The sequence below is a fragment of the Phaenicophaeus curvirostris genome, chromosome 8 (assembly GCF_032191515.1).
Source record: "Phaenicophaeus curvirostris isolate KB17595 chromosome 8, BPBGC_Pcur_1.0, whole genome shotgun sequence".
NCBI classification, from domain to species: Eukaryota; Metazoa; Chordata; class Aves; order Cuculiformes; family Cuculidae; genus Phaenicophaeus; species Phaenicophaeus curvirostris.
The window spans coordinates 25,977,122-25,993,675 of NC_091399.1; positions in this window are offsets into that span (position 1 = coordinate 25,977,122).

The window sequence follows — 16,554 nt, forward strand, 5'->3', positions numbered from 1 at the left end:
CAGAATTTCAAAGATGAGCTGAATTACACCTATCTCCACTGAGCAATTGTCCTTTTATTTTCACCTCCATCTTTTGAAAGATGAGGGCTAAACCTTCATCTAACTGAGACCAAAGGCTGCTGCAGCCTCTGAAGCAGAATTCAGAGAGACAGAAACACCATGCTTCTGTCGTTATAGCAAAGGATTATCCTACATCTTCCAAAAGCACATTTGGGACTACTGCTCCCTCGTGTGCACTCTCTCTCTCTCTCAGCGCTGTGTAGCAGCCCTTACGGGTAACGCACCGTGAAAGAAACTGCTCCGAAGACATTGCGCAACAACATTCCATTTATATGGTACTGATCAGGTGCCAATTATGTATCATTAAGTATTGTGTTTGGATATTAAATCGGGCAGACTCAGCTAAAACAACACAGCTTGTTTCACTGAGTCTTTATATAAATAAAGCTATTGTACTGTTCCTTTTCCATACTTCTTGCTTCTCCCTATGGGCCAGATTCTTCCTTTCCTCTACTCAGTGGAAACCCATCTCATAAGTTTTTCATTAGTTTCACAATGTACATTTCACAACATACAATAGTCACAAATTTGACCTTTCTCTAGCCATTTTCTGCAAAACTTCTTTCATTCCCTGTGAGATACAAACATTTCTTCATCACTTTCCCTGAAGGCAGAATAAAAAAGACACAGATCGTGTGTCATTTACTCTGGATATATGTAATGTTTCACCATCTCCTAAATGCAATGCCATGACACATCAAGGATCCAGAAGGACCAGTGATGCTGTTGTGGGCTATCGAAGCACAGATGGAGTTCAAAGTCAGTGCAAGCTGTAGACACGCAATATGTCAACCAACTTTGTAAGTGAACAATTAGACATCAATGGAAATTTAAATCCAAGTAAATTTAAATTAGTAAGTCACTCGCTGTTAACTATTAACAAACCAAGAAGTTTCGCATACATTCCCAAAAAATCAGCAGGCGTGGATATCTAGTGTCTATGCAAACCACTTTCTCCAAATTTTTACTGAAAAATGAGCATAGCTGGCTTGTTGGAGGGGCTGCCTTTATTTACACTAGTCAGTAGTTTGGATCAGCCAACCAGCACAGAACAGATCTTTTGACTAGGAGACTTGCCTGTGCAGATTTCAGCAATTACTGCCAACAGCCAGCTAAGAAAGTGTGAGCTGCAGAATTATGAAAGCCTTCAAGGAGCACAGTGTAAAGAAATCTGATATGGACTGACTACAAATAACATAACTCAAATCACATTGTTTGCACACCCAATAATTGTGAAGAACTTGCAAGTACAATTATTTCAAACAATAAGAAATAAATAAACATGGGAAAAACTGTTTTCATTTGTCAGATGACACACACAGCATTACTGAACACGTGCCTACCTAGTGACTTTGGTAACTGTTCATTTGTGTACCCCATTATAGCAACAGATAATTAGCTTCTCACTGCATGGGTACTGCTCTCCAAAGTGAAATTTTGCTTTAAGGAATTCAGTGATGGAAATGCAGGAGATCGATTACAAAACATATAGCAAAACCCTTCAGCACAAGCATAAACTCAAAATTACAAACTCAGTAATGACTCTAGGAAATGACTGGGACTTCACAAGAGTGATATTTATGGCTGTGATGTAAAATTAGGCCTCAGGCAGACTCTGCTTTATATAAAAAAATTATTTGTCCACTGATAAAAATTGAAACATAAGCATTGCTTTAGGCTCACTCAGTCTACTCTTCAATCTTGCGATACATGCAAAACTGAAATAATCAATCACAGTTAGTCAAAATATTTGTCATGTGAAGCAGAAACATGGGTATACACCCTGTACAAATATAATTAGTGATCAGTGGTGAAAGAAAAATGTCCATACGCTTTAACATACCCATTTCCCGATCACTGTGCATCGTCTTGTGAAGACACGTTGGCTGATGGTGACAAAGCAGTAGAAAGGGAGGGCAGTCAAGAAGTACAGGGCACTAATGCATTGCTCAGCTCCAGAGAGATTTATCGAACTTCTGCAGTAGTCAAAAACTCTTATGGTAGACCTAGGCAAAGAACTCCATTAGTGTTTGGAAAGAATATCTGTCCTTTAAATATGTTTTGATTTTGTTTGACAAACGTAATCCTCCTGCACTGTTTTGGTTTAATGCACAAATGAAACAGATGAAGCAGAAAGACACTCTTCTCATTAGGAAATATGAACAAAAATTTCAGCTGAACAAAACATAGAAACAGAAGAGGTTAAAATGGAGTTAAAAATTAGCAGGAAAATTCAGCATCTTTACCTTTAGGACAAAACAGATGTCAAATAGGTATTAAATAGATATGACATGCAAAAGCATTTTTTCAATGGCTTGTACTAATTAACTGTATGTGGGGACTTTTTCTTTTTTAGAGTGGAAGCATTTGTGGACAAAATCCCAGACTCAGCAAAAAACATCCATCTGGATCCCACGCTGCACAAAGCTGGAGCTGGGTGTTCAAGGCTGCGTAGGGCTGGGCAGAACAGAAGACAGTGCTAGACAGCAATTGTATTCCTTAATTGGCTTTCTCAAATTAAACATTTGTTCCTAATCACAATTGTCAAGCTGTAACACAAGGATCAAAATAAGAGCTTTTAAACAATACAATATAGCCACGTAACTTTCTTTTATGTGTAGAACCTTGCCCTCAAATCCTCCCAGGTAAGGAGGAGGAATCAGGACACTTGGAGCTTCTAGATGCTTCTCAGAATAACCAGTCTTGTAATTTTTCTACCATGTAAGTCATTTTTTAGTTCGTGCCTCTGTTCCCCAAGCTGTAACAGTCTCACATAACGTTTGTGACAGATCTGATGGGTTCCTTTAGCTTTGTGTTCTTATGTGCTGAGAATTTTATTGAGTTGGACTTGATGAACAGAGAAAAGGCACAAGAACAACAAGTTCTATCCATGCCCAGCAAGAACAGGACGCAACAGTAAACCGAGCTCTTCTTATGATCTACTCAAAATACATGGCCATGAAGAAGTACAGGCTGATTAGAAGGAAATTATAACTTCTAACTGAGCTACACTTTCTCTTTGTGCATCTCTCGCAATGAGAAGAATGAGCGTAGCCTGGGATCTTGCCAAGGAATTAAAAAAGGACAAAAATCAAGGCACAAAATCATGTAAAGGTAATTCAAATATCAGGTGCAGGACTGAGAAAGAGCGTGGTGATACTTCTTCAGAAAGGCACTAGTAGCAGAGGAGAAACCAGACTGTAGTACATTTACTTTGCCTTGCGCTGCTCGCTTCCATGGCTTGTAACAGTAGAAGAATTCATTCCAGCAGGCACATGTCCTAGTACATGCAGCCACCTGAGGAATAAGTAACAACTTACTTGAACGCAGAACAATTGTAAATTAACCTATAGTAGCCAAGCACAGCAGTAACACTAATAACTATCTGTTTCCCTGTCCTGGTTACTGAATTCCTGAGGGCAAGCAAAATAGCTTACAGCTGATGGAGGTCTGAAGGCTGTGTATGAATCACTCCCTGTCTCTTGAGCATCCTGAGTCATCTTCATTGTGAACAAAACAATGTTATTTATTTATTGCCCATCAGTGTAGCATCTGGATGCCATGCAGAGTTTAAAACCCTGCTAGGAGGCAGAGCAGTACGGCACAGGCTCTAGACTATGTCAGATGGTTGTTGGGTGTCATTGTTGTTAGCACCAGCTTTTTTTCCTCTTTGCTTTGTCTTTTCCTTCTGCTGCTGTCACTCTGGCAGTTGCAGTAAGTTGCTGAATTTGCCCTTGTTTTCCCCATTGTTTGAGATTCTGGCTGAAGTCAGTGACTATGCAAAGCTGAGAGCTCAGCCTTTACACGTAAGCAGAAAGCAAGAGCTGTGGAAAATGGTATGGGATTTGTTGGTAATGTAGCTCCAAATGTTGTCATATTATCAGCTATCAGTTTCTAATTTTTTTTTGTTTCTGTATGTATCATTCATGTGTATTTTAATGGGAACTGAGTTTTCAGACTGTTATTTCCAATGCATTTACCTTTCACAAGTTAATCCTGTTATGCATTTAGTCATTCACATGATTATGTGAGTAGTTAGAGAGCTGCTTTTTCTCTAAACAAATCCTTCTGCATTTCCTTTGGCAATGCTTCTCTTCTATATAAACAAAGAAAACCACGTAGAGAACATTTTACTTACTTAAAGAAAAAAAGGCACCATAACAAACCAAGAATGGATTTCAGGACTTTTTCCCAATTTCACATCTTATTAATTTTTATTTGTTGGATTTAAGTTTCTCGGTCGTCTGTTTTCAAGTCAGTTGAGATTTATACTTCAAGATAGAGATGTCTTGAAAAACATACTAAGTATCTGCAAAAATACCAGACAGCAAAGAACAAAAGGACAGTAACCTTTATGACATTTCTGATGGTTCTTGCTTCTAGCATGTCTGAAACTTAATAATCTCAGCAACTTTCAGTAGCTCACATGGTTGGGGTATCTGAATTTTGGAGTGCTCTGCATGAATATGATTTGTTTCCAGAACTGCTTAATCCTGCAGAGTTTAATGGAAATCTGTAAGTATTACATTCAAACATGTCAACAGATAATCCAGTTAATCATATACACACATTAGAAAACTCGAGACACTCCAGACTGGAGAGACATAAAGTCATCCCGTCCTCAGAAGAGACGCTGACAACCCGCAAATATGAAGTCATTGGAAATGCTGTATATACAAGTAATGATTCCCCACACAGAAAATGCAAAAAATCTTACTGGCTATTCTCTGTGACTTTGAAGCCTGGAAATCAAGCAACTATTTAAAAATGTTGAGTAAAACCAAAATTTCAACAACAAAATAAAGAATCCTATGAGATGCACAATTAAACTTTTTTGTGTTTTTTTCTTTTAATTGTCTTTTCTCCTTACTTCCTTGCTTTAAACAGCACAGCCCCTATTCTCATATGATTTATTACAAAACCCTAAGAAACAAAGGGTTATTCTGGCTATCTTAGTGAAGAGCTTTAAAATAAAAATCACCACTGGAGGAACCCCAAAATTCCTGTGGAGAAATGGTAGTAATTTGGAAAGGGACTGTTGGCAGATAGCTCCGTTACATCTCTAATTTCTGTTCCCCCATGAATACATCATTGTTTAACTTCTCCCACAGAGGGGAGCACAGGGCCCTACTTGTAGGTTTTATTTGTTTCAGAGATGGCTTCTGTCTGCATTTAATTATGAAAACACACAAAATGTACCATTACCTGAAGCAACTATCACCCTCTCTCTTGGTCCCAAAGGCAATACTGAGGTAACTAGTTTGAAATATTTTTTTCTGTAACTTGCTATTAGGTGAGGACATAAGAAATTTTTCAAGAATTAACTTAGATTACACAGTCTCTTCTGTCCTTTCATCAATGTGTCTCACACGAAGGTGGAACAAAACATGGAGAGCACATGAATTTGATTTCAGAAGAGCCTTCTGACTTACAACCAGCTCTTTCACGCAGCGAGTTCTCACTTGCTGTCAGGCGTCAATGCAAGGGCCCCTGTGCCAGATGAGTAATGTCAGCAAGAAAAGCTTTACCAGTATGTCAAAAAATTAAGCCATTCAAATGTCCATCAAGGGATACAGGGGGGGAAATTTCTCTGATCTCTTTGATTAAGATGCAACCACTCCACATTCCTGAACTCCAAAGATTGTCTAAGGATTTGGGGGAAATGGAATAACTTACAAAGCGTGGCAGCAGAATATGTAAGTAAAGAAAGAATAAGCTACATTTTCCTTAATGATTTCCACTCCTAACAGCACTCCCTTTCTACATGCAGCAAGGAATTGTTCCTCTGCGCATCTCCATCCACCACCTCTCACCTTCCTATCTGGGTGCCTGAAGATTGGACCAGCAGTGACCAGCACAGTTCAAGTGCTTCTCTGCAGCTGGGGATCTGGTTCACGAGGGGCTGCATGGATCGGTGCTACCACATCAACCAGTTTTCAAGTTCATCAAGGAGATGTGCAGATCCAAAATCTCTAGAGTGTTCTCATTTCTGCTGCTCTCTCATCCATTATCTCTCAGGCTGAAGTGGTCCCATACCCTCCTCCCTCAGTCAAAAACAAAAAAAAAAGGAATCAAACATGCCTAAGGTCTTTCAGCAGAATCACTCAAAGTGACTACTTCATCATTAGTGATTGATGGGAATGGTTGGACTCGATGATCCAGTGGGTCTTTTCCAACCTGGTGATTCTATGATTCTATGATTATCTCCTTCAGTCTCTGTAGTGCTCCAGGGGAACATCATACTTGAAGTTCAAGTACACTAGATGATCCCACCAGAGGACTGTGCAGCTCACCGTAGCTAATCCTCTGCCACAAGCCATTCGCGTGGTAACCCATACAGCACAACCATACTGAGCTTTCAAGTCACGGTCCCCGAGACCTACTATGGAGATAAAAACCAAAAAGAGCCATCCATCCATCCTGAGCAAACTTCAGCTTCTCATGAGCAGTGGATGGATCAACAGAGACAGAGGAAGCTCAGGGTGAACACCTAAAATCTCAGCTGCAGTAAAGAATTGCTTCCTGCATGATCTCTCATCCAGACCTCTCTCTGCAAGGGCTGCCCTCTGTGCTCATACAAAGTCAACCATCATCCACAGTGCAAGCTAGAGGCAAGAATTTACACTGCCAATTTCTTTGCAGCCTTTCAGCTATGTTTCAGTGCTTCCTAACTGAGATGTACCCCCAGTATATGCCTGATACTTTGGACCAAACAACTGGCCAGGAAGAGATCACCAAAAAAAAATCTGAAAGTTCTATTTCAGAAATGTTAAAAATGTGGCAAACAGCTACTTCTCAAACTAAATGTCACTAGGTTTTTAATTGCATGTAAATAAATGCAAAAAGACCTCATTATCTGCAGCTCTGAATCGAGCGTGCAGTTTCTGGGATTGCATAGGTATGGAGATTGCACGTGGAGATGAACAAAGAGCTGAACAGCTCTGTGTAGAGTGCTTAATTACTCACTGAAAAAGTGTGATGTAATTTGGGCTGTGTGAGCTACACGTACCAAGAGCTTGGCTCAGACTACATCTCCTGTTCAGGCACTGTTCGTACTGAAACGTAATTAGTTTGTTATATTGTTCATCTTCTAAACACTGTGTGTCCATTACAGAGTTATGCCATCTACACTCAGCGTTCTCTTATTTGTCGTGCTCTTGTTCTTTATTAATGAGTTCTGAGCACTCTATTCCATCTGTCAACACCAAATATAATTTCTTTTCTGTAAACCATAAAAGCAAGTTCGGTCTTTTCTGCATTCACTGTCTGTATTCACCTCGCGATCTATGGTTCCACTCAGAAGTGAATTACTACTGAACAGGTTAGAGGTTTGTGCTATGGCACCTATGCTACCTTTCAAGGTATCTGGATGGGTACATCAGTATGTGATTTGCAAACATACATTATGATAAATTACATAAGGCAAATGCTTTTTTGAAAAAGGAATTAAAGGAAGGACACTCAAAAAAAAAAAACAAACCAATCTATTTCTGCTTTAGCCGTTAGTGGACAAATAAAAAATATAAGCATGTTGTGTTGGTAGTGTTTTATATGTAGAATTTTAGTATTTCACATAAAAGATTGTGTTATTATAGGATGTCATTTTAAATTGCTTAGAAAGTTTAAATCTTTTTAAAGAAAAATAAATGAGTAATTTCAAAATTATTTTCCTTTGTTATTGTATGAAAAAGACAAGTTTGACATAGTAACTCTTTAAAAACTTGATGAATAGCTTAGCAATGTGAAGGAAAGCATGTTTAGGACTTTGCTATTCTTCTTTATCTGTAATGCTATAGCTCTGAAGATGCCAGATCACCTAAAACAAAACCTCAGCCAATAAAATAGAGTAGCAGGTAGAGGGAAAAAAGTAATACAAGGTCACATTTCCACTTGATTTGTTCAGAACATCTTTAAAGTCTCTTGACTTGCAGTTAATGGGAGTAGGCAGTGTATGGTCACTTAGTTGCACAGGAACTAAGCAGATTAGCATGGGCAGCATTTGATTGTGAAATCAATTCATGAAATAGCGTTAGCCCTTGTGAAATCAATTCATGAAATAGCGTTAGCCCTTGCTATGAGTTCTTGAAGAGGTAAAATGGGAAACCAGGTACTTCAGCAACAAGGCAAATGCTGTCAGACAGAACCCAAACAAAACTTTCAATAGTGCACTGTCAACCTTTATAATGCAAGGACTCTACTGTCTGGGAAGAGCAACTAGTGACAGAAAGAAACAGCAAGGTATATATTCCTGTACGTGTGTATTGCAGCATCTGTGTAGACATCTGCAAATAAAAGCCAAATAATCATGAAAAGTTGCTGCGAGGGTATTTATGAAGTCTGCCTGGACCTGGTTCCTCAACAACTGAGGTGACAAAGGCAACTAAGAAAGCAAAGAAAAAGGCAATGAACATATTTAGAAAGAATATGAAAATGGTTAAATAAAAACCTGAAGCTTCTCTCTCAGTTAGAAAAATTGATAATAAAGGGCAATCTTCTATATTACCATCCCCTGGCACAGTTAAAGGTTGCTAATAACACTGTGATGCTGTTGTCTATCCTCTGCTTCGTTTTTCATTATTATTTCAGTTTAAATACACAAGTCGTTATTACGTGCAGTAATAATAAAATATGTGTCTAAATTGTAAGAGAAGTTTCCCTTTAACAGAAAAATTCCATCTTCAACTCTAGCAAACCACACTATGAAGTCCAGCTCAAACCAGTCAGCACATTTTGCTCTTAATCATGCTTGGTGGTTACTGATTAAGCTTTGTTTTTTTAATCCAATGAAAAGACTGCCCCAGCACTCATCAGGCATCCTCTCAAACATGCTTCCCTTAGAAGAAAAGGACTGAGATTTGGTTTTTGAGCTAATCTTCTTCCATCACTATAAGAGTGGAGAGGTACTGGTCCAAGTTGCCCAGGGAAGCTGTGGCTGCCCCATCCGTGGGGGTGTTCAGGGACAGGTTGGATGGGGCTTGGAGCCCCTGATCCAGTGGGAGGTGTCCCTGCCTGTGGCAGGGGTGTTGGAACTGGGTGATCTTTAAGGTTCTTTCCAACCCAAACTATTCTATGATTCTATGATTCTATGATTCACAGGATCCTGTGACCTCCAGCTGCCAGTATTATTAGGACCAGTACAGTCTACCTGACAGGATGCCTACACCTTATACTGTGCTACCAGCCGCTCCCAATCTATGAGGACTTCTTTCTTATGAGTGCCAACTCACAGCCAAACATTTCAATTTGGACAGAGCTTAGAAAGGAATTAAATCCAGAGGCTATGCAGGATGAACAATTACAGATTCCTTGGCCATTCACACTATTCTGCATCCAGGAATTCTCTGCAGGAATAGATGATTTAAAACAGTGGTTTCATGAATAATACTGAACGCAACAAGGAAAGCAAAGCAAAACAAAACCACAAGATGGATTGAAATCCTTTGCTAGCTTAAAAATTCATGTGTCCTAGATTAGTTGGTTAAAGGCTCTTTTTCTTGGGTTCTAGTGTATTTTCAAATGGCAAAGCATCAGTCTTTTTGTGTTACAAGCAGGACTGTCACTGGGAAAATCAGCCTCAGATTTACTCTTTTAGTCAGTTTTTGAGTAGAGTACATTTCTGCAGTGTGTTCTAATCACTTTGAGGACCGCTAGGTAAATGCCAGGATGCTCACTAATGAAAATAAATATCATGCTGACTCTGCTGACAGCATCATTTCACATGGAGAAAATATTCTCAGTGAAGATATCAACTGAATCTTTTTGAACAGAGTTTCAGTAATTGCATTTCAGTGTTCTGTTATGGGGTTGACTTTTCCTTTCTTGACTTGAGGAGATATGATCTCTCCTAGCGTTCAGTGCTGGACTATGTGACCTGCAATATTTCTCCACGTGCCCAGACCATTTTTTCCGGAAAGTCATACCTTCAATCCAAAAAGCTGTAGCAAATTTTGGACCTAAATTTCTTGACTTGCACCAACTCACAGAGCGCCTCCTCCTGATCATTCCAGAGGAGAAAAGCAATACAAATGCACAGAGTTGAGCATCTGCACCAAACGATTGTAGAATCAGCCTAGTGAAGAAGCTAAAAGTGGGCTTCTACTGTATTTCAGATCCAGATGGGCCAGCATGAGAGATAACTACCCCATCTGCCTGTTTGGGTTCCACAGTGGAAGAGAAGCTTGCCACTAGGTGCTTCACAATTAGTGTTGAGTAAAATCAGCAGTGGTTAGAGTTATCTGGGCATGTTTACTTTAATAAGATAAGAAAGCAGTTACATTACCTGTTTGATGGGCAGAGAAGTCAAATAAAGAATGAAGAGTGAGGGGCCCAAGAGTTCTTTAGTTGGCACAGCTGGTCCAAGAAAAGAAGATTGTCTAATGCAGGAATAGAACTGCCCTTGATCATTTCAGCATTTGTTCCTGTGGAGTTAGACAGATCATAAATCTCATTTATAATTAACATTTACAACTTTCTCACTATCCAAATTGAAGTGTGAAATCCACTGCCTGAAGTCAGGTTGTAGACTGCACGTGCATCACAAGGGAACTAGGATTCAATAAGTACGTGATGTTGTTGGCCCTGGAAATTCCACTTGTTCTGCCTGTGGCAAATATGGAATTAGTGAACTAGCAGTGGATATCCCAACAAATGCATTTATAACATATACAGATATATTAGAAGTATTTACATGTGTGGAGTTAATTTGATAACATATTTCTTGATCTTAAAGACCCTTTTTTAAAAGACCTTTCTGGCCAACTTTCAAATACTGTTGCATGGTAAATAACTCATCATTTCATTTAATCAACCATATTAATTTTAATTTATCTCTATAAATGTCTCTCTAACATATTATAAACCTACTCCTTAGCAGGTTATAAGAGAACACTGTGTTCTGTAGTCCTGTCCCACAGACTAAAGTGAACTTTAAATACGAAAAATTTGTTTAAAATACTGAATGTCAGCCAAGAAAAGTATTGCTGCTATGGAGAGAAATAGACATCATTTTGCTTTTTAAAATCTTTTTTCTCAAACCTAAAATATATTGCAAAAGGGAATATGCCAAAGTAATAAAGAATTCGCATCAAAAGACCATATGAAAGAAGCAGTTCTTTCTGTTCCCAAAAGGGACTGGGTACGATACAAAACTGGACGTAGAAAGAAATTTAGGCAGAACATAGAGCAGGATAAATTACATGCATTTAAAACAAAATTTGAGGGAACATTGTATTTTCAAAAAAAGGAAGAAAATACCATCTTCTCATTTATTCTTTGCTAAGCATTAGGTAATTAGAGTAATAACTACACATTTTTTTGTACAAGCAGATAACAGGTGTTGTGTGCAAAAGAGACATGAAATGAGTGACAGTACTGAAGAAAAATTACCCAAGCCTGTGGTTGCAAATCAAACTTTCAAGGTGTGGACCTGAAAAATGATTCAGGACTATCATATCAGCCTCAGCAGAGAAACTGCTTCTTTCTGACCAAGTAAAACATACATAAAGGGAGAGGTACAAGCCCTTTTCTGTTTGTCTGTCCTGCCTGCTGTGGCTAAAATCCCACAGTGGTGCCAAGAGTAGACAGAGCTCAGTTTGTCTGGAGCGGGAGAGTACAGTTTGTTTTCTTATTTCAAATCTGGTACATGATCAGAGAAGTAGAAAATTGCATTGTTTCCACCTGTCATGTGTTTAGAGTGAGTTTAGGTCTAGGGATCAGGTGGAGTTTGGCGTAATAAATCACAAAAGCATAAAAGTTTCAATTCAGTTAGTGACTGATACCTTTTATCACAGCAAATGAGTGTTTTTACTTTAAATGTTAAGTAATTAACATAGTTTTAAGCATGTTTAAAAATGGCAGAAGTAAGATAGCTACAATTCTGTAATTATTATGGGAAAAAAAAGCCACCTACTGGATCTCTAATCACACATTATGGCAAAAAAACAGACATCAATCATACCAAAATATTAGCATAAGCCCCCCCAGCAATGAGATATAATTCAAGCCATGTGAAATCACAGGAACAAACCACGACAGATCGTACACCATATGAAAAAATTCAAATCATTCTATTGGCTTCATCATTACTCAGAAAAACATAGCTGACTCTTAGAATTGCTTAATCTAAAAGTCACATCCCTGAAGATGTCGCCACAGACATCAACAAGTGCTGGCAACTCTTAGACAATATAAGCTCTCCAAAAGCATTGAATGCACAGTCTTGGTACTGCCATGTGGCAAAACAAGTGTTACCGCATCTCTGTGCTTATTTTGTAAGCCATGCTAATTGGATGGAACTACTTTGTGTACACAAAGCCTTTTTACCTCACGCCATTGTTTTCCTGGGTAAACAGCTCCTCAGACTGATTATCTGTGGTTACACCGCCTGAAACAGTCACACCATTGGCCATTCCTTCCTTTCTGCCTGCAGCAGATGCCAGGTATGCTCCTGGTGTTATTAATAATGTCCTACTAACAACCACGAGGAGGAGGAGAGCATTTGCAGGATGAGTAAGGAGAGCAGAAAATGGCCAAGTTGTTTACTGTTGGGTATAAACAATGACTTGTTGGCACTACTTCAGCTGGAAAGAAAAATAATAATAAAGAGAACTGGATGATCCAAACATGAGATGTCACTATTTTGTTTTATCCACAGCTGTGGATGCCAGCAAATCAAGGAAGTTTGCAGACACCAACCAGAAATACCATCTGATCAGAGCAGCTTAGTCCTTCTGGGCAACTTACTTCACAACACTTGGCTCGAAGACAGAAAAAGTGAAGGATTTTACATGCCACGTTTTGGTCATATGAACAAGTATTTTATGTAACAGATTCAGCTTCCACCTGCAAATAATATTCTGGAAATGGAACAGGTGTAGTTTTACCACTTCGTAATGTCTCTGGGAGAAGGATGGTAATAGAGACATTTGCTTTGAACAAATGTCACCTCCTGTAACAGAAGGGCAGTGATGGGATTGTAATCTCTAGGCTGATGTATGTTCCGTGGTGTCCACTAACAGCTAAGCAACAACCAGTGCAGGCATCTTGAGGAGACACTGCACTGTTTTCTGGAATGGGCACCTCCACGTTCCCGACACGTTAGTATAAATTATGTTGCGAAGTCTTTGTGATGAAAATGTATTGAATAATTCTATTCTTTGGCAGTTACCAGCATTTCAGACAAGTATGTGGTTTGTGCCTACTGACACTTCCTCAGTGTTGACTGTGTCCTATAGCCAGGCATCTCCACCTGAAATTCCAGTTAGAAAAAAAAAAATAAAGAAATTACAAAGAGTTTACAGATCTGCTTTCTGACAGACCCAAGAGAGAAACTGTGTGGACCCGATGGAAAATTTGTGACCAGCTGCCTTCTTTCTCAGACCAAGGCATTTCCAAATCTCCATTTTCTGTTGACAGTGGATCATTCCTGTCATTATTTCAATGAACGTGTCCTACATGACTATTGGAAATAGTGTATGCCAGGTTTCGTAAGTAATTCCTGAAGCCTCATTCTCATTTCTTCCTCAGACCTCCTCATTTCTCCACATAGCAAGGGAAGTGCTTAGCCTGGTTTGGGTTATGATACATATTCAAATAATTGCATATTGTGATAACTTTTTTTTTCTTTCTTTTTTCCAGAGTATAATGGCTCCTTTATGCCATAGTCAAAATATACCTCATCAGTGGTCTAAAGCACTCCCCATAAAAGCTAAGTGTGGTCTCATAGTCTCCCTTCTGACCAAAACCATTCTGTTATTCTATGATAAAAATAACAGTGCAGTCATAAAACCTATGGGAGCAGGGAACAAGATTCTTTGAGCGAGTTACAGTAGGTAGCAAGCAACGAATTCCATAGGAACTGCACAAAAGAATGATATTTCAAACCAGTATAATCACTAAAAGTAATGAAATACAGAATTGCAACTATATTCTCCTCTCTAGCAAAATTGCCACTTAAGTCAGTTGAAACTTTCTCTAGGGAAAAACTTGAAGCACTGGAATAAATTGAGTATGTATTTTTGAAAAGCTTATTGGGAAAGGAGGAAGAAATTATTTGGTATTTTCAAAGTACCAACACAATTCTTGCATGGAATTCATCTGAAAGTTTCAAATTACTTTTTTCCCCCTCTTTGCACAGTTTGCATAAAACCTTAGCAAAATGAAGGCCATAATGACTTATTAAGTGATGGTGGAAGAATAAAAACGGTCCTCAAAAACCTTTTATTCCCCAGTCTAAAGAGTATTTTAAAATAAGATCTCACATCTGAATTCAAGGGTTGTTGAGGTAAAGTGAGGGCATTCCTTAGCAGCAGAGTTTTAACATCAACTTGGCCCAGAAAAAAGGTTGTGAAATCAAATTGGGCATTTCTGTGGAATCCAGGCTGCTGGAGCGTGAGTGCAGGGACAGCAGCAGCTGGTGCTGCGACGTCTCCCCAGCTCTACACTCAAGTCAGCCCCAGCTCAGTAGCCCCAGATAACCCATCTCATCCTTGCTAACTGGAGGCAAAGCTACGATTTCAATCCATCTTTGGAGAAAAGTGACTGTTATCAAGCCATGCCAGCAATAGTGAATTAATTATAGACAGTTGCATATTCACACCTACTTTAAACTGCTCCCCTAGCTACACCTGCAGCAGGAGAGCCCATCCTATCTCCAGACTTACCAGCCGTGCTTCTTTCAGTCTCCATGCTGAAAATTTAACGTTTTTAAGCTGTACAGACTATAAAAAGCAAAATGTTTGCCATATATGGCTAAGGAGACCGCAGAAAGGGGCACTCATTTCACTCCTTCCATTTTCTTGTTTCACAGGCAACTCCAGTGATGACTAACACCATTATTTAGATTCTGTCTTAAAGAGTACAGCTATTTACATTGCTCTTGATCCACTCACTCCAACAACAACAACAGCAGAATTCCCACTTTAATGCAAACAGACAATTGCCCTGTGTGCTGTCTCTTTTTTCTTTATGGCTTGACCTTGAAAAGAATCCCTAGTGTCTGAAGACTGCAAAAGGACAGGACAGGACAATAACTTGCTGTTAATAATTTCATTCCAAATTCCTATTCGTGGAATGGTCGGACTCGATGATCTGGTGGGTCTCTTCCAACCTGGTTATTCTATGATTCTATGATACAAAGCAGTGAAATGAAATCTAGGTGCCTGGCACTAATTTTCTATCGAATACCCAGGGAACCTAACAAAGGAAAATGTAATTCTCTGATAACCTATCCATATGTCTTCTCCAAGACAGAATCATTGCCACAACCCTGGGTAAATCCAAAGCTAAATAACTGCAACCAAATAATAAATCTATCCAATGAAAGGGGACCAATCCTTCTTGATTCAAAACACATAGATATGAAAACAGGAGATTTATGTATACGTTAAAGAAAAAGCAAAAGAGACAGTCCTACAGGAGTAAAGCAAGGTGGTTAGGGTGTGTGACACAGAGAATGCACCTCTAACTTATTGCTACTCGTAGCTTAACCTAAAAGAGTTTCAACTTTTATTCTGTGCGTTGCACAGTTATCTTGTGTAACTGTGTAAGGCATCACAAATATAAAGAGACAATGAAGCAAATTAGCTTTTTAGTACAGTACGTGAAGCCAAAGAGAATAAAAAGTTTCAAAGTCATCCATAAGTCTTCAGGGCTTACCTTGAATGAAACGTCCAACTCGCAGCACTTGATGCTTACAGGATGAAACTATGATTCTTCACTTGCTTCAATAAGTTCTTTTTTTATTGAAGTCTTTCCTAGTTTTACAATGAAATCCCCATGGAAAAAAAACTGTAAAAGTGTTTACACACTCCCTTATCTTCAAGCTATTCAACTCAGTTCCTTCTATGCCCAAGGTTAAACACGTACAAAATATTTACAGGATTAGGGATTTAGAGAACCACTGGATAGCTATAAAAATTGTTTTAGCACTTAGTAGAAAATGAGCTTTTGGAACAAGGTGGAAAAGGAACATTCTAGATAATGGCTTGCTTTTTTGAAATAAGAGGCAATAATTCCCAATATCGTTTTACAAGGCAACAATCGGATTTTTGAGAGCATGGGCTTGACATTCTAAATCTGCATCACAAAGCCTCATTGCTACAACTGACAATTTGCTTTTACTTCATTTCCATTCCTGTGTTTTTTAATGAGAAAAGATTCTTACTTTACTGAAATGGCTGCAATATAAAAACTAAAATGTTTAGCTATTAGAGTATGTTACCAGCCAGCCATTTCTTATCTTTTCATTTTTCCATGGAGCTGCAGTTTGATGGATGCAGAATCTTTCTCCTGGGACATTTCAGACATAACGGTGGAAAGAATTACTGATTTTTTTGAGGACTTCATAAGTACTTTGTGAATTCAGTTTTTAAATGGCGACCTACCCAAATCATCTGCTCCAGCTGCGACAAATGGCATCTTCACAGTCTAGTTAGGAACATTCAAAATTACGTGTGAAACCCATTATGATCAACCAACGTTTGAGCTGTAAAATTC